General features: G+C 39.7%; 1 pseudogene; it reads left to right on the top strand.

Moving 5' to 3' along the window:
* Positions 1-12,089: 12,089 nt before the first annotated feature.
* Positions 12,090-17,318, top strand: LOC125522322 (annotated as a pseudogene).
* Positions 17,319-19,044: the final 1,726 nt, after the last annotated feature.

Genomic DNA, 19,044 nt, shown 5'->3' with positions numbered 1-19,044 from the left:
ATGGCAAAGAGGAAGGAGAAGAGGAAACACAAACGAGTAGTTAAGACCGTGCGTGAATTTGTTTCCCATTGCAACGCACGGGCACGTCATTTTGGAATTGATTCATGAGTGGATGGCAAAGAGGAAGGTGAAGAGGAAACATAGACGAGTAGCTAAGACCGTGCGTGAATTTGTTTCCTGTTGCAACGCACGGGCATGTTTATATTGTCTTTCCCTAATAATAAAGTACGGATTGACTCCGTGGGTTCACCGTCACAATACGCTTTCTTCTCATGTCATAATACGCTTTTACGATTTGTATAGACAAAATCGTAATATAAACGAGGTGGTATTATTAGTGAAAGATAAAACCCGCAGTCCCAGCCCAACCCTTGCTGAACCGTCGGGCATCTTCCTGCGTGGTCTGGCCTGGGCCGAGCTGGGCCAGCTACACATCCTTAGCTCGTGTGGGATTCGAAATGCTGGACCATCCCACTCAAATATAAGGGCGCAACCAGCTGGGAAAGCACACACTTTTGGTTCATAACATGGTTTGCTTTCCAATAGACCCACCTCTATTATTTTTACCAAATTCTACTAATTTATATAGCTTCACAAGTTGCCTATCAACAAGCCTCGAGAAGCAAGAAATAAGGGATCAAATAAATCAACTCCAGAAATTGAGTGGTCAATGCACGACTGCTGATTGGCTGGCTAATTATTGTAAATGGTTTCTTAGGGAATTAAGTCAGCGTTGCATGCAGGATCAGCGGGAAGGAAGGACAAATGGAACCCCGGCCGTGCATGCATGCGAGCTCTGATGAGAGATCAATTCCGCCCATTAAATTATGTTGCTCCCTTGAGATTTTTTTCTTCTAAAATTCCGAACGGATTTTCTAAATTTTACGTGAATGAACCCCAGACGGATTTGTGGGCAATATGTTTGAATCTCCAAGAAGCTTCAGCGAGGGGTGCAGGTGCATGCATTCGGGTTGTTGCTGCAAGTGAGGTCATCCATTTTTTAACGCATCTAAAATATTTTTTAAGAGAAAAAGCAAGTGTGTTAATTGGATAGTGGCCTGGTTCATTGTTGTTGCAAGCGAGTTCATCCATTATTTTAACACAACTAAACTATTTTTTAAGAGAAAAAGCAAGTGTGTTGATTGGACAGTAGGCTGGTTCAAATTCTTGAGATAGCCCCAAGAAACTTAAAGGGATGGATGAAGTAGATTTGAATCTAATGGTTTTGTTCAACTTTGATTTATTCATGGATGGTGTCAATAGATTGTCGTACAAAAATCATACCAAAAATATTGCATGTCTACCATGGTTTTCAACGCCAGACTAATGTGCATTTCTACTAGACCTCAGCATGCGCCTCCCCGTTGCTGCCAGGTTGCACCGTTTGGATGTTTTATTAGTGTCGCGTTGATGAGCGTTTTGGTAACATCCAATTGTCTTTTCCGTTGCAACGCACGGGCATATGTTAGCTATCCATCATCTCTCAACTTGAAAAAAATGATGCGGCATGCGTGACAAACACTCTCTTGTCTTGTACGATTCAATGACATGTGTGCCGTGCGGTGACTAACATCATTGCTTTGGAATCCACCACATTCAAACACATTGTCATCTGATGAACATTGTCGCCACTATTGACGAGGGAAGAAATGACAAATGAGTATAAGCGGTAACACGAGTGTGGCGTCATGCCAAAATAAAAGACATGAGTTTGTGCCCGGTCTTAAGCAATGCTTATTGGGTTAGTGACATACGATTTTTATTCTTCTGTTACAATGCACATGCATATTTTTTATATATACTACAATAAATTATGAATTGCTTCGGCCCATTCACCGTCATTGTTATTACAGAAAACCCCCTTAGTTTTTAGGTAATTAACCCGCCGTCCACATTTAAGTGAAAAATAAACCATTTTTACTATTTTACAGAAAACCGCCTCCCTTTTTGGAAAATAATCCGCACTCCACCATTAAGTGACAAAAGACGAATCTTTTTTGCATTTTAGCGAAAAAAACCCTACCATTTCTATAATTAATCCGCAGTCCATCTCGAACAAATAATACGAACTTTTTAAAATACCTATATCTTTTAAAGCCTAACTTCAATTTTAACATCATATATATGAAATTTGTTTAGAAAAATGTGTAGAATATGAATATGATGTTAGTTTACATGTTAAATATTTTAAAATGCTATTTAGGGTGCAACCTTAATCAATAGTGCATGATCCATCTTTCTTTCGTACTGACACTGACCTGGATTGCAATGAACACCTCATCAAAGCAAAATTGGAGACGAAAGAAACCGTCGATAACCATGCATGTATGCCTCGGCAAAAAAGTTGCATGAAAAAAAGCAGATTTCTTTTCTTATGCCGAGAGAGACACCTCGGCAAGACATATTGAGGGTCTTAGTCATGGTTATTGAATTAGGGCCGTACGGTATTTTCTTCTCCCGTTGCAACGCATGGGCTCTTTTGCTAGTTTTAATAATTAAGCACGGATTGACTCCGTGGGTTCACCGTCACAATGCGCTTTTTCTTATGTCATAATACGCTTTTACAATTTATATGGACAAAATCGTAATATAAACGAGGTGGTACTAATAGTTCGTCCGCTACCGCTTCTTACTTCTGGATTTTCGTCCGTCCTTCGGTACAATTTCCGTACGTACTTAGCGGTCTTACCTGGCCTCGCCTGCCTGTCTAATAACAAAGCCGGCCCAGCAAAAATATGTGCTGGTGTGAGGAATTGAACTCCAGACGTTAGTATCGAGTACTACTAGCCCAACCAACTTAGATGGCTCAACCTTTTGTTTGAAAATAAGGATTATATGAATATTAATAGTCCCACCTCGCCCCCCTATATTCAACTCTTCCAATTTATATACCTCTTTGAAGTTTCTGGCTAACAAGGAAGCGTCCGGATCGAGAAGCGAAGGTTAACGAGGGAAGAGGAATAGGAAAGGTCGGCCACATGATGGAGGGAGTCGACTAATTTCCTGAGAACGCCCACTATGTGGAAGACATGCATCTTTGCATATACGGAAGATTTTCGTGCTTATCTTAGTTGTTGGTTTAGTTTATGCATGGCGAAAAGGAGCCTTGGAATGGTCTTAACTGAATATTTAGACAAAAAAAAGAAGGAAAAGATTCTATTGAGACAGTTATGAATTTGATTGAGTTTCCCTTACTTGACCAGACAAGTTCCAATTCTGTTATTTCAACTACACCAAATGATCTTTCGAATTGGTCAAGACTCTCCAGTTTATGGCCCCAGACAAAATGAAGTAAAAAATAATTCAAAATTTAAGTATCTTTCAGTATCTAAGTATAAATACTAATAAAAAGAAGAAAGAAGGATTGATTTGCAGCAATAGATGTCTTTCACATACAACTAGAAAAAAGTAATTTCCTTTTTGAATGGCAGTTCCAAAAAAACGTACTTCAATGTCAAAAAGCGTATTCGTAAAAATATTTGGAAGAAAAAGACTTATTTTTCCATAGTACAATCTTATTCTTTAGTAAAATGCTGGGACATCATGAGGTTTGAAGAGAGAAAAGGCTCATCGAAAGAGCTTGAAGATAGGGAAGACGGCCAAGGCTCCAGCATCAGTGCGGGAGATTGTACGCCAACGATGCGATCCCGACCAGCCGCCGTCGCTTTGGACCCAAAAAAACTTGTATGCTCCAAGGTCTTCTCACGAAGAAGATGCTGATTTTTTTTTCCTTTGTAGACTGGGCCATTAACCTTTTTCTTTCCTTATGTGAGGAGTTTCTCAAAAACAAAGTCCTTCTCACCGGCTCAGTATAATGAGGTGATCTTTTTTTATTTGAATTCATCCCTTTGAAGGAACTAGATACTCTTGTCTAAAAAAAATTAGATACTCTGGAATGGTGAACAGGGACGTCACTGTTGTTACTCTTCTTCCCTTATACATTATATTTTTAGAAGTTGATCTCATGTTATAAATTGACGGCTGATTGTTGCATTAACTTTATTCAGTGATGTACGTTATATCCAACTGCGACCTTAATATGTTCATATAGACCCATTGTAGTTCTTATCTGGCTGATTATACACTTTTAACTCACAGAAATATCACTATCAGTTTTACCATATCATAAATTTAGTTCTACATACAACATCACGAGGGTAATTTGGCTCATCAGATGGTAGCCACAATTTGGCTAGATTTCATGTGCGACCTTCTGTAACCAACACATGATCTCCCATGACCAATGCTTGATCTCTTGTGTGTATTGGGCTGAAGATACCCAATCTCCCCCCTAGGGTCCACGTCGAGAGGAGACCAAACCCACCGCTCACTGTGACCGCTAGCATCTGAAAATGTTAGATTTTCTTATGTTTTAAATTTTTTATTGGTAATATTTTATTTTATATAGACAAATATTGACTCTTTTGATGTTTATATTAAAGGAACCATGTTCTCTTTTTGCCCCAGCCCCTGAAATCTCAGGACCGAGCCTGCCTCAGCATCTGGGGTATAGGACCGCGCTCTGCTGCAGCACAAGAGAAGTCTGATGCGGGAAGAAGAAGAAGAGAAAGGGAATTTCCCCCCTTACCGGGTGACATGTGGGCCACAAAGTTTTGATTACTTTAAGTTCGTTAGGAACCGCAACTTCTAGCTGTTGAATAACCTGGGTTATCTTTTCTCATGGTACATCATCTTTGGGATTAGTGCTTAGTTCCTTTTACGTGTTTTCTCTTGACAAAGCAATGTGATATGCCATATGTTGGTCTATGGTACTTGCTCACACACTTTGGATATACATCTTGACAAGTACTCCTTTATTTCTGTTTTTAATCTACAAGTTCTTTAGCATAAATGAAAACAACTATGTGGAGTACCCTACGGCTCTTGCGAAGGTCACGACTCAGTCCCGGAGTTAATTGCATGTTTAAGATTTTTTTTCTTAAGCCGGTGTCGAGTAAGATTAGTAGTACCACTTAAGTCTGACGATGAAAGAGACACGGCCACATCCGGGCGGCACATAGATAGTGTTGCCTTTTATCTAGGAGACGTTCTCTTCCTGGACTTCAATCAACCTCTACCAAAACACAAACGATCCCTTGCTACTACCACATTGGTATACTGCTGCTCCTGTTACTCTGAATGGTTCTACTTTAAATTTTAGTGTGAACTCCCATAAAAAATAGTGTTAACTAATTATCTGAAACTAAGTCCCCAACTAAGTCCAATAAATTGTGTCCACAATCAATTCATCGTTTTTATTATCAGTGACACAAGTCCCACAACCCAGATTCCCAGTCGAGCAAACCATATGATTCATGTCACCTATCATTTGCTCCGTAGCAAAGCACCTGTGAGATGATGCCATTTTTGAGCCAACTTAGGTAAGTATAGCTCATTTTTAATCTAATTTAGTTAATTATGCCATTTTGGAGGATTATATGCTAAGTATATGACATTTATGAGAATGAATAAGCTAATACGAAAGTAATGCAGAATGTTAGAGATAGTCACCCAATGAATGAAGCCGATTCACATTCTGAACCGCAGTTCAAGAGCCTTGCACTTACATCAGGTTTGGAGGATCTAATGGTTTCAGCCCATCGCCGATGAGCGCTGGACCTCCACATCCCTCCGCTGCGTCCGCGGGCAAGCCGCCGGTGCTCCCACCTCACCTCGCCTCCCATGCTCAGGGGGAGAGGAAACCGCGAGCGCTGAAGCTGCGAGCGCGAAGAGCGGGGAAGCGTGAAGGGAGATGAATGGATGGAGCGGTGGCGGAGGTTCGTCGCTGGCGGCGAGGAGCTTGGGGATCGAGCTGGTGGAGGGTGACGCCATGTTATCTGTTTTTTTTCCTTTCTTCGAGGGACGGAGAGAGACCGAGGCTTATAGCTGCCCATCATTCGTCCCCGCTTTCCATTTCTTCCATCGGCCCATTTTGTTTGTGCACATTGGACCGGAAATGAGAATTGAGTTTTTTTTTTAAATTTTTGATTGCAAATTAAGAGTACTCCTTCGGAAGAGGAGCTCCTGCCTGTCGCTCTTTGCGGCAAATTGCCGGCCGAACGCACAGGCAGATGTCCGACTGGGCCGGCCCAAGCTAGCGAATTGTAGCGCGACTATGGAGACCTGAAAAAAAGTCACATCATGTAGGTATCGAACACAGGAGCTCTAGTTCCCCAAGACATGCCATTACCAGTTCAACCAACGACAATATTAGAATATTAGGCAGTGCGAATAAATTAAGAACCAAAACCAGCACGATCCGAGTATTTTTGAAATTTCGAACCCAAAACATTTGTTTTAGAAAAAGGAAATATTTTATGAAACACGAACACATTTTAAATTAGTGAACAAATTTTTTAAAACATTAACATTAAAAAAGGAACATTATTTTAAAATATTGAACAATTTTCTGAAACACTAGGAAAATAGAATACGTGAATATTTATTTTTAAACGAGAACATTTTTTGAAATTTCTAATTTTTTGGAAAACATGAACATTTTATAAAACTCTGGAACAAAATTTGAAAACACAAACATTTTATCAAAACAGGAACCTTTTCTTTTAAATTGCAAAACTAAATTAGGAAAGCGATTTTTTAAAGCAAACTTTTTTCGAAACTTTGGAACAAAATTTGAAAACACGAACATTTTTTGAAATATGCACATAATTGTTGAAAATAATTTTTTAAACTCCTGAACACAATTTAAGACATGAACAATTCTTTAAATTTATGAACAATTTTTAGAAATGAGGACATATTTTGAATCTTCTGAACAAAATTTGGAAACATAAATATTCTTTGAAATTAGTGAACAAGTTTTGAAACGGAATTATTTATTGAAATCCCCAATTTTTTCTGAAGACGTTATCAAAATTTTGAACAAAAACTTTAAGAAAAGAAACTGAACAAAAAGAAAAAAGAAAAGAAACAAAAAAAGAGGAAAAAACTACTAGTAAAGAAACATAAGAAAGCGGAAAAACGGTAAAAAAAACTGTTCAGGAACATTCTAGAATCTTCACAAAACCTGAAAAACCAGGCTGAAACCTTCCAGAATGTTCCCAGAACCAGATGCCTGTACTCCTTAGCTTCTTAGATGGGTCGGCCCAGTTCGATCGCTAGCTTGATCTGGTCTGTGCGAACAAACGACTACTTACGAAGAATGTGTCAAATAGAAATGCCCTTCGGGAGCCCCCTAAGGGTCACTTGGGTGGCTTTTCTATTTTCCACAGGTCTTTCTTAGGATTTGGACCTGAATAAATTCAAAAAAAATTTGCTTGAAAAGCGTGTTTTTCCCTTCCACAAGAGGCACAGATTTACTTCTCGTGAAGGCATGAATCGAGTTTTGCGAAAGGGAAAAACACATTTTTTTTTCGTTATGTGAGAGGCACAAATTTGTTTTCGCGAAAGGGAATAAATGAGTTTTTTTTGTTATGCGAGAGGCACAAATTTACCTCTCGTGGAGGCACAGATTTACTTCTCATGGAGACACGGATTTGCTTCCGCGAGAGGCACAAACATACCTCTCGGAAAGGGAAAAAACACGTTTTCTTTCTTTTTGTTCCGCGAGAGGCATGGATTTACATCTCGTGGAGACACAGATTTTCTTCCGCGAGAGGTACGGCCGTGCCTCTCGAAAAGGGAAAAAATATGCTCCCGGTACCGGGTTTTTTCAACCATTTTTTCTCATGAAAAAATGTTCGCCAAAACCTATAAACATGGGATGTAGTTTTTAACATCTTGACACAAGGGATCCAATGGCGTATACGATTCGAGATTTGGATGCATGGATTAAGAGATAAAATATTTTGAATGAAGAAATCTACAAAAAAGGGGAAAATTCCAGATTGCAACAAGTGGTGTACATTCAGCACCCCACTTGTCGCGGGCAGGTGAGGTGGGACTGATTTCGTTGGACTCCGGTGTAACCTCCACCCAAATCCATCCACGTCTTACCGCCACGGTGGCTCGTAATTGGCACGTGAGACATCACGGAGCGACGCGCGCGTACCCCATTCCCTCACGCGCTGGTGTTTCTATGGGCAGGTCCATTTTCAGGTTTTACCCCCAACTGGTTTTTTCTTTACTTTATTTCTTCTTTGGTGTTTTTCTTTCTTTTTCTGTTTTCATTTTTCATTTCTCATTTTTCATTTTTTTTCATTTTTCAATTTTCCTTTCCTTTTTTTCTTGTGTTTTTTCCAATTTTCAAAAATCTTTTCAATTTGTGAAATAATTTTTAAAATCGTGAACATTTTCCTGAAATGATGTATGATTTCTAGATTCATGAACATTTTTTTGGAAATCATGAATTTGTCATGAACACTCTAATAAATTATGAACATTTTGAAACAGTGAATATTTTTTATTAAATCACAAAGAATTTTTCTAAATTCTAAACATGTTTAAAATTCATGAAAAAAAATCTTGTAAAACTGTGAACATCCTCATAACTAGTGAAAATGTTTTAAATTCGCGGGCATTTTTTTTGGAATCGTGAACATTTTTTAAATTCATGAACAGGTGTTAACAAATGTGGAGGATTTTAAATTCATTCAGACTTTTTTTAATTCAAGAATATTTTTGAACTGAAGAACAATTTTTGAAATCATGAATGTTTTTTGAATTCATGAACACTTTTTAAATTCGTGAACACTTTTTACAAATTCGTGAACATACTCTTATCCGTGAATGTTTTTTCAATTTGCGAATATTTTTTTGAATTCATCAATATTTTTTGAAGGGGAGCGGGGGGGGGGGGGGGGGGGGGGGGTCAGAATATCATACGGAAACCAATATTCAATGAAAACTTCATGGAAACCATATTTTAAAGTTTTAAAAAAATCTGAAAAAATGTGGGATGTTAAGAAGATGATGTTTTATTGCTACACAAAATTTCAAGTTGAAAAACATTACGAGATGTGAGCTATGAAAAAGATAAATTCAGCCCTGAATAGTGACATTACTATTCGGCACTATTCAACGCTGATTTTGTCTTTTTCATAGCTCACATCTCGTAATGTGTTTCAGCTTGAAATTTTGTGTGGCGATAAAACATCATCCTCTTAACATCCCGCATTTTGTTTCAAACTTTTTTGAAACTTCAAAACATATTTTTCTCGTGGTTTTCACCGGTTTCCACCGAATGTTGGTTTCCGTATGATATTCTCCCGGAGCAGGGGGGTGCGTGCTCGTTTTCCGCAGCTACTATTTCTTGCATTAAGCGAGACGAAACGACCCTCTCGTTTCAAAGGCTACAGTAAGGGTCAGCCCAATAGCGGAGACTTGAATGAAATGGGAAGAGGAAGAAAAGAGAGCGCGCCCAGGATTCGAAACTTGGTCTGTTGTATGATTGTGAGGGCTGCTAGCCACTGCGCTACAATCATGTTCGATTGTTCATGATGGACTAGTAGTTTGGCCCGTCTTAAGTCGAAACGAGATGTGATTCCAGTGTTTCTTCTCCGTTTTTCAAGGTTTTTTGTTTTTTTTCTTCATTTGTATTAGGCTTTCTCCTTTTTCACCTTTTCTTTTGTTTTTGCTTGGTTTTGTTATACATTCTCCTTTTTTGTTTGGTTTTCTTTTTTCCTTCTCCATTTCTCTTTTTTCTTTTTTTTTCTTATGTTTGTTTCCGTTATCACTCTATATTTTCTTATATGTCATATTTTTTTAATAAGTGATCAACATTTTTTGTATACATGTTGAACATTGTCTGAATGCTTATTCAACATTTTTCAAATACTTTGTCAACATTTTAATACTTATTCTAAAAATTTCAAATATTTGTGAAACATTCAAATACTCGTTCAACATATTTGAATACTTATTCAACATTTTTTCTAATAATTGTTCGATATTTTGAATACTTAATCAACATTTTCAAAGACTTGTTCAACATTTTTTAATAATTATTCAACATTTTAGGAACATTTTTAATACTTATTCAACATTTTTCAAATTCTTGTTAAACATTTCTAATACTTTGTCAACATTTTTCGAATACTTGTTCAACATTTTTGAAATGTGTTTTTGAAGAGTGTTTCTTGTTCAACATTTTTCAAATGTAGAATATTAAAAAGTATAAAGAAATTTTAAAAAAAAGCAAAACCCGAGAAGAGAAAATAGAAAAAAAGAAAGCAGGTCGTGGCCTCCCGTGCGGCTGGGCCGGCCCATCTGGGGCTGGCCCCGACGCGAGACCCTCCCCAGTCCCGCCTAAAGCGAGACATAGGGGCGCCCCTAATTTTCTTCGTAGCGGGCTATGCGCCCAAGAGGGAGGTTCCCTACCGCCACCTCGGGCTCCGGCGGGTGGGCCCGCTCAAACCTGATATGAGATGGAAGAAGATCCATTGCCAGGAGAAGGTGTCTTGTTGTCTTTTCCGGCAAAGACAAAAATGAAATCTTAGCACGAGTGAACTTGCGTATCAATTCATGTCTGAGAGACGTGCCATAATTTAGACTAGTGGTTGGGGCCCGTCATTGCAGGCCGCTTGAGAGAAAGCTATGCACGCCTCATCATCATGTGAATTTTTTTTAAATATACTCGCGTCACATGGACATCACAACCATCTTAAAAGGAAAAAAGAAAAAGCCTAGAAAAACTTCTCTCGAAAAAAGTCTCCCTACCATTTAAAATAACTCTAAAAAATACTTTCTGACGTGGTCAACTAGCATGTGCCACATGGCGTAGCTGGTTGACCACCATTCTAGCGCCTCTTAATGGGTTTAATGTGTAATACAGTAGAAAAACAACTCTGTCAGACCAATGGATTAAGTTGCATATACTAACAAAACTAGTTTCGTTATTGACTGGATTAAGTTGCATATACTAAAGTTAGCGTACAAAAGGGACTAAAGTTGAATAAACTTGACTATTTCTTTAGTAGATGAACATTTCACCTACTACTTTTTATGTTGAAATGTGTGGCTTACAAGTCAAGAGATCAGATCACTTGTTTTTTTGCTATTGCCAGTTTGCCTGCTCGTCTTATTTCTCCGCTGGCATCTCTATTCAAGGGATTTTCTGTATGCTCCCTTTCTATTGAAAATTATTATGTGGCTTCCTCTAAAATATGGAATGTGTGTAGATATTATCACATCTTTATAGGAGGCCAACCTGGGATATCAATCAGAAGTTCAGAACCTAGGAAAAGAGAAAAAGGAAAGCTTAGCATCGATCAACTTACGAATAAATTCATATCCCAAAGAGATATGTTATGATTAAGACGTGCAATGAAAAAACTCTAGTTGAACAAGTCTTGGCATGGCAGCACGCGGTTTAGACAGTGACCTTTCAACAGCCTATGAGCCTGCAGCTCGCTACGAAAGCTCGTTTCATTTTGGACTTGACTTCGTCGTATTGCCTAGATTAGGTTGCATATACTATGTTATGTTAGGGTAGGAGTGGGACATAAAGTCAAATAAATATTTACCGTTTCTTAACTAGAGCATGTACGTTACATTTCACCTACTATCTTCTTGTTATTGTGAAATGTATGGCTTAGTCAAAGATAGTAGATCACTATTTGTCAAGGGAGCTGGTCTTATCTGTACCTTATGCCTTGTCATCTGCTCAATGGAATATTTATCACAATTTGGTGCTCGCCTCTTGGAGCATATGGAAATGCATAAATGATCACAACTTTAAACGACTCCAGCCGAGTCTCATGATGGTACCCTCACAAGTTTCTATTGTTTACTACCATTAACTTAAATACTTAATACGTACAACTGAAGAAGCTACGCTCAACTTGCACAAGTTTCTATTGTTAATTACCAGTAGCCCATAATTTAGAGCATGCCGCTCCAAGAATCAAACTAACAACTTGCATATATGCAGTAGGTATAAGTACTGCAATAATTGTACGTAACATTATTTATTTGACAGTCCAATGTGGAGTTCTCAAGTATAGCTAGGCTGCCCGTGCGACATACTCATTGTTAATTTCAACAAAACTCGTGCATACAGGTAATCATAACTCTATCATTGTACCATATTGATGCCAACAACTAGCTTAGGTGGCGTGTCCATCTACGGTCTACATATAAATATGTGTGCGTGAGGACATAACCACTCCCCTCACAACAAAGGATAGCATTACACAGAAATACACAATCAACAGGAGAACAACCACGCAAGCCATGGACCTCGCTACGGGGGCCATGGGCAACCTCCTCCTCAAGCTTGGAAAGCTCCTCAAGGAGGAGTACAAGCTGCAGACCGGTGTCAAGGAAAACGTCCAATATCTCGAGAGAGAGCTGAAGACCATGCATGCCTCCCTCCGCAAGGTTGGGGATGTTCCACGGGATCAACTCGATGAGCTGGTCAAGCTATGGGTCGACGATGTAAGGGACCTATCATACAAAATGGAAGACATCGTTGACACATTCTTGGTTAGCATTGAGGGTCCTGAGCCCACTGCCAAGCCGCCCAAGCTAAAGCAGCTCATGAAGAAGATGAGTGACCTGTTCACAAAGGGTAAGACTCGCCATGGGATTGGCGATGACATCAATGACATCAAGGTACGCGTCCAAGAGGCGGCTGACCGGCGTGATAGGTACAAAGTCAATGACGTGGTTGTTAATCCAACTGGTGCAACCATGATTGACCCTCGCCTCTTGGCTCTATACAAGGATAAGAAAGAGCTTGTTGGCATTGATGGGGCATTGACTGAGATCACCAAGATGTTGACCGATGGGGAAGGTGATGCATTCAAGCAACTCAAGATACTTTCTATTTTTGGATTCGGAGGCCTTGGCAAGACAACTCTTGCCAAAGCAGTGTATGATAAGCTCCAAGCACCATTCGATTGCAGCGCTTTTGTTCCAATAGGGCGGAACCCTAGCATGAAAAAACTTCTCAACGACATTCTTTTTGGAATTAACAAGCAAATGCAATTGGGGTTGGATGAAAGGCAGCTGATTGACGAACTACGCAGATTACTCAAGAACAAGAGGTATGCACCATATTAGATAGATAGTTTCATATGCCATCAAGAAATTTGAAAGAAGTAGCACAAAAGTTCAGGGAGAAACGAGTCTAAGACAAGCTGTAAATTTTGTATGGCATATTCTACATTATAGAAGGGTTTAGGTAGTCTATGACAGTTCTTTTAAGTTTATATGGATAAAGTAGAATATCATGCGTTCTTACCTTTTTTTATCTATCATTTGATCCGTGAGGGGGTGTCAAATGTTCTCTCCCATATTCAGATATCATGCCTTACAACTTCTTATTAAATAAATGTGAATTTAAAGTATGTCTAATGCATAAGAACATTTAAACTGGAAAATTTAGTTAATCATAAGTAGCATTATATAGCGTGCATGTGTTTCTCTGGCAGCTTTTATGTTCTCCGTTTCCTTACTGAATGATGTCTCATACAAGCTGGTTTGCCATACACACATTTCACTAACTTATTAAGTTATTATAATTGTTGGGTTATGTGTGTGGACAGGTTCTTCATCGTTATTGATGATATATGGGATACGGAAATATGGAAAATTATTATGTGCGCTTTCACGCACAATAATTCTGCAAGCAGGATAATCACAACTACCTGTATTCTCGAAGTCGCCACACAGAGCGGCGAAGTATACAGGCTAGAACCACTTTCTCATGATTTATCTAGGGAGTTATTTAATACAAGATTATTTGGTGGTAAAAGCAACAACTCTTATGATGAGCCGATGGAGGCATACGATAAAATTTTACATAAATGTGGTGGTGTACCATTGGCTATAACCACAATAGCTAGCTTGCTTGTTGGTAAACCAGTGGAGTTTTGGTCTAAGATATATGACTCAATTGGCTTTGGAGACCAAGATAACAAAGATGTTGACACCACAAGAAAAATACTTTTATTCAGCTACTATGATCTACCTTGTCACCTTCAGACTTGTTTATTATATCTGAGCATATATCCAGAAGATCATATGATTAAGAAAGATAGTTTGATATGGAAGTGGATTGCCGAGGGTTTTGTCCATGAGGAACCATGGGTAGGATTATACGAGATTGGTGAGAAATACTTCAACGAGCTAGTTAATAAAAGTATGATACAGCCGATAGAGCATCATGCAAACAAGGGCATCATAATTGGTTGCCGTGTCCATGACATGGTGCTTGATATGATTTGCATGTTAGGGAAGGAAGAAAACTTTGTCACTGTATTGAATAGTAATTAGCAACACACATATTCAGTAGCTAGAAATGTTCGGAGGTTAGCTGTTGGAGACAAAACTCATCTGGCTAACATGTGTATGCCACAAGTAAGGTCATTAAATGTCTTCAATAGCAATGTTCTGCTGCCATCACTTTCATGCTTTCAAGTTTTGCGTGTTCTAGCTCTAGAAGGCCGTGTTTTCTCGGAGAACAACACTGACTGTCTTGAGAATCTTGGAAAATTGGTACATTTGAGGTATCTTGGACTAGGGGAGATGGTGAATATTCATGCGCTCCCGAAGGAAATAGGGGACCTTAAGTTCTTACAGACATTGGATTTGGGTTGTGATAGGCTACAAGAACTGCCGCAGAGTGTTAGTCATTTATGTCAACTCAAGTGCCTACGCGCTTATGGAAGGCATATAATAATGCCAGATTGGATAGGGAGCCTGACATCTCTGCAGGAGCTATGGGTAAGCCAGGTCCATGAGTCTTCAAACTTTACGAATGAACTCGGCAAGCTGACAGAATTGAGGAAGCTCCGTACTGCTGGAACACCATGGTTCCTCGGCGCAAGCTCGATGAAAGCTTGCATAGAGTCCCTAAAGAAACTGCAGAAAATCCAAATTATAGACATTCATTTGGTTGTGTCACTTGGATATGATGACTCCACCTGCTGCTGGGAAGGCTACGTCTTTCCTCGATACGTACGTCTTCTGCACCTGTGGTACAGACAACCTGGTTTGGCTGGGCAAGATACTTTCTTTCCTGATTGTTTCTCTGCATTGATAAAGGGTGAGATCTTTGGAAGGTTTCCTGACCTTGTTACTCGCCGTTTGAACATGCCGAGAGGTCACCAACACGACATCATAGAAGCTGAAGGTGCATTGCCTACGTTGAGGGTTTACAAGAGTGCAACACCCGGCCAATTTCTAGAGGTTGATGGAAATATGCCCAGCCTTGAATCTCTGGATTTCCGCATCGATATGCAAGCCTCCAGTGATGGCAAGGTTGTTGATTTTGACTTCGATAACCTGCCTTTGCTTCAGAATAAATACGACGATTGGTGGAGTCATAGTTGAGACAAGATATCTTGTGGTAAGTTCAACTCTATGGGTAGCGCAGGTTTATTGATACCGGTCACAGGCAAATTAATCCGTGGTATATCTTTTTGCCAGATTCTGTTAAGCTAGTTGTGCATCTCCACCTGCTTAAAGGTACGTATATATTTACGGTCCCTGTATATCTACCCGCTGCAAACGTTCCTCCTGTTGTTCTACATTAATTAACAGCTAGCAATCTAAATAAGCGCTACACATGTTCTCCCCATCGATCATACATACATATGCATATTTTTCCACTCATTTTGTATAGATTAACCCTGCATGCATACATTCCCTGACAGTTTTTTTTGTATATGTAGGTTGGCAGTGTTAACAAATCACCAGAGGAAGAATAAAAGGTAGTGAGAGACTTCACCAGCTGGAAGATCTCCTAGCTACCTACTCACTCATTTGGCTTAATTCTTGGGTCAGAAGAAAAATGGTTTATTTGTGTGCTTGTAGGATTTCAGTGTCTTGTTGCTTAGTTCACATCTAAAGACAAAAAAAAGTCAATTTCATACGGAAAAAAATAGGTTACACATTTGGTACTATGTTATTTGATCCTTAATTATTTACTATAAAACTACTTTTTTGCAAAAAAAATATATGTTGTATTTTGTGGCAAAGGAAAAATAAAATCACAAAAAAAGTGTTTACTTGCCTCATGGCATTAAATAGTATGTTCCTTAATTTTCCAGTCAAAGAAAAACTTTTAAAAAGATCTTGTGATGTTTGTACCATTTCATTTTTGTGTGATTGTGTTTTTTTTGGGGTTTTAGTTCTGAGGTTGGGTGTATATATGTATTTGTTTCTTGGTTTGGGGTTGGGGGGGGGGGGGGGGGGGGGGGTGTAACTCCGCCTATGACACTTGGTGTTGCATAGCCGGTCCCAAGCCCGGAAAGAGGAGGAGGGGCCAAAAATTTACTCATCACAGTCGATTGTATCCTTTATTTATAGTGTTCTCTCTTTATTTTTCTTGTTCAACCATAGTTCAGCATATACAGTGGTTCAAGTTTCTCTACTTTGTAATGCTCGAGGCCTTATTTCTAAACACGAACACTTGCTTTTCTTTGTAGGCTTACTCTGCCACACAAATCCTTGACCCCTTGTTCTCATCTGGGCACATTTTTGGTATGTGAAGTACTAGTAGGGAAGTGGAGTATATATATTGCTTCCTTCTAATGCTGTGTGAAGTTTGATGTGGCAAGTTCAGCCCACAGGTTGCTTCTTCCTCTTTGAGTTTCATTTCCATTTAATGTTTGTTAAGAGTGAGCTTCTAATTTCCCCTAAAAAAATAGTATGTCAACAAAGCTATGAAGATAATGTTTTGTGATTGCATTACCTGTTCCATGTCCAGGCGCATATGAAATCCTCATATGGAGGTAATGCCGTTGGGAGATGGTCGAGTGGAACAGAGGACATGCAGTGAAAAAGAAAACAGAGGACATGCCAAGGTAAAAAGTGTTGATGGGTTTTAAGCATAGATAGCTCTTCAGCAGAGTAGCAGTAACCAATGCAAATAATGTGTGGAAGGCAATTCGAAACTCTCCCTTCTTTCCTGGATAACATTGAAACGAGATACAATGATGCATACTGTGCATAACTTACCATGAGACCACAGATCTGGTGCCTTCTGCGATGTGAAGAACAGTCTAGACTGAATATGATGACACTGGCCTGAACCCTGAAGAACAGTTGGGCTGGGGTAACACAATATTAGGCTACTTACCAAGACGCTAGGGATCGAATAGGAGGCGTATCGCATCTTGATGCTTACCATGGAGCGCTCTGTCTAAGCTTCTCTGGTGCATATAATCATACGCCAACAAAAGTCTCTAGTTAGTTATCGAAGTTAAATCCCCTTAGGGAGACAATATTCTCATGTTGCAAGCTGGTTACAGTGGCATTGTCCCTGATGAACGCTTGCTGTGCATCAACTGAGATTTCAGAATCTTTCTGCGGCATATATCAGGTGCCATCGAAACCGTGCCTTGTAATCCTCCCTTCCCATTGAACATATCTGAAAAAAAAGCAACATGTATACGAAAGTAATGCAGATGTTAGAGGAAATTACCCGACGACGAGAAGTATGATGTGGCAAGTTTCAGTTTCTCATAGTAATTTGATTGAAGAGATTCTGATTCACTGTGGGAAGCCACACCACATCATTTCAAGATTTGCTGCCTAAGTGGAAAGAACTGTAGCGACTTAAGCCTCGTCGCCGACGCAGATGCGTGCGGGGCCTCCACATTCCTCCTCTCCGGCTGCCACCGATGCGCGCGGGGCCTCCACATTCCCGCTAAGCCATTTTTCTCCCTGGCTTCCCGAGTTCTGGGGCCCATTTTGTTTGTGCACGTTTTTTTTCCGCGGACATGAGTACGTGCATGTGAAAACTGCAGATTGGCCTGATTGGGGTTCATTCCTACTGTCCTACAGCGAACAGCTGATAGTAGCGGCCACTGATTTTGCTTCATATCGCCAAGGTGTATACTCAAAAGTTGAAGGGAAACAAAACTCTTCTGAATGTCCATCCAAAACAAGAGAAGGATACTTTTCCGAATCTCCAACCTTGAGGCAAAGGACTGAAATGAGTAAATTATAGTACAACAGCCATCAGGGCCCGCTTGTTGTCCTTTTGAGATGCAGGCAATTTTGTAAACAAATTTAATTTTTCATGAGGCTGATCTCAACGTATTTTTTATTCGGAATTGCATGCAAAGCACTCCTTTCAGTCCTTTGCCACAAGCAACCAACTTCAACTTTCCATGAATGAATATACTTAAAAAATACATACATGTCTTCTGGTGAATTTACGCACGAATTCAAATCCTGTAAATTCCATCTTTTCTACACATCACATTGCAAAGACCGGGAAACATTGAGATTTAGATGTGCAAATAGAGACTTCCTTTGAACATGTCTTGAAATGCCGACACTTAGACGGTGTCCACACAAATTCCAGAGCTGTCTTGTCCATCAGAGTCTGTACTAAGAGGGTATTTGTTTCCAGTGACTTATTGATTTAGGGACTTAAGGAAGTCCCTATAAGTCCCATCTAAATCAAACAGGAGGGACTTATAAGGACTTAAAGTGGGCATTTGGGACTTATGAAATAAGACTCTTAAGGAGAGTCTTATAGGGACTTATAGTTGTAATATGGTCTTTTAGTCCATGTTAAGTCCCAGGAACCAAACAAGTAGGGACTTTTTAAAGACGTGAGACTTATAAGTTGGGACTAAAAAAAGTTCTAGGACTTATGAACCAAACAGAGCCTAACTCCACTATAAAGACTCAAGGTAGCCCGTAGCCACTCATCCCCTCATCACAAAGGGAGCATTATTACACCCAGTTATCAACCCACAACCCAGCTGCTGAGAGTGAGCTACCATATCTATATATCCTAAATAGTTGATCCCCACTACTACTAATTCTCTTAGCATGCAGGCTATCCACGTCATCAAGTAGGTCCCACCTGTAAAATCCAGAACTGGTCTATCGAAGCTTCCTGCCGACATCTCCGTTCCGCATCGCGCACATCTACCAGTTCCGTTCCTGGGTGGCCCATGTGGCCTGCTGCAAATACAAGATCGCTGGCCCATCTGCCAATACATGCCCTAAGAGAGGCCCACGAAGACATAATGCTTTATTATAATTCATTCAATAGAAAAATGTGAGCAGCCGGTCGTCTCCCTAATTACTCCCCAGTCCCCGCTGAATCGATTGATTTTGCACAACTCTCTTCGCATTCTACATCAGATCCTTTTCATCTTCTCCACTAAGCAAACG

Source organism: Triticum urartu, chromosome 7, assembly GCF_003073215.2.
Source record: "Triticum urartu cultivar G1812 chromosome 7, Tu2.1, whole genome shotgun sequence".
Taxonomy (NCBI): domain Eukaryota; kingdom Viridiplantae; phylum Streptophyta; class Magnoliopsida; order Poales; family Poaceae; genus Triticum; species Triticum urartu.
This window is presented reverse-complemented; position numbering and strand designations above follow the sequence as displayed.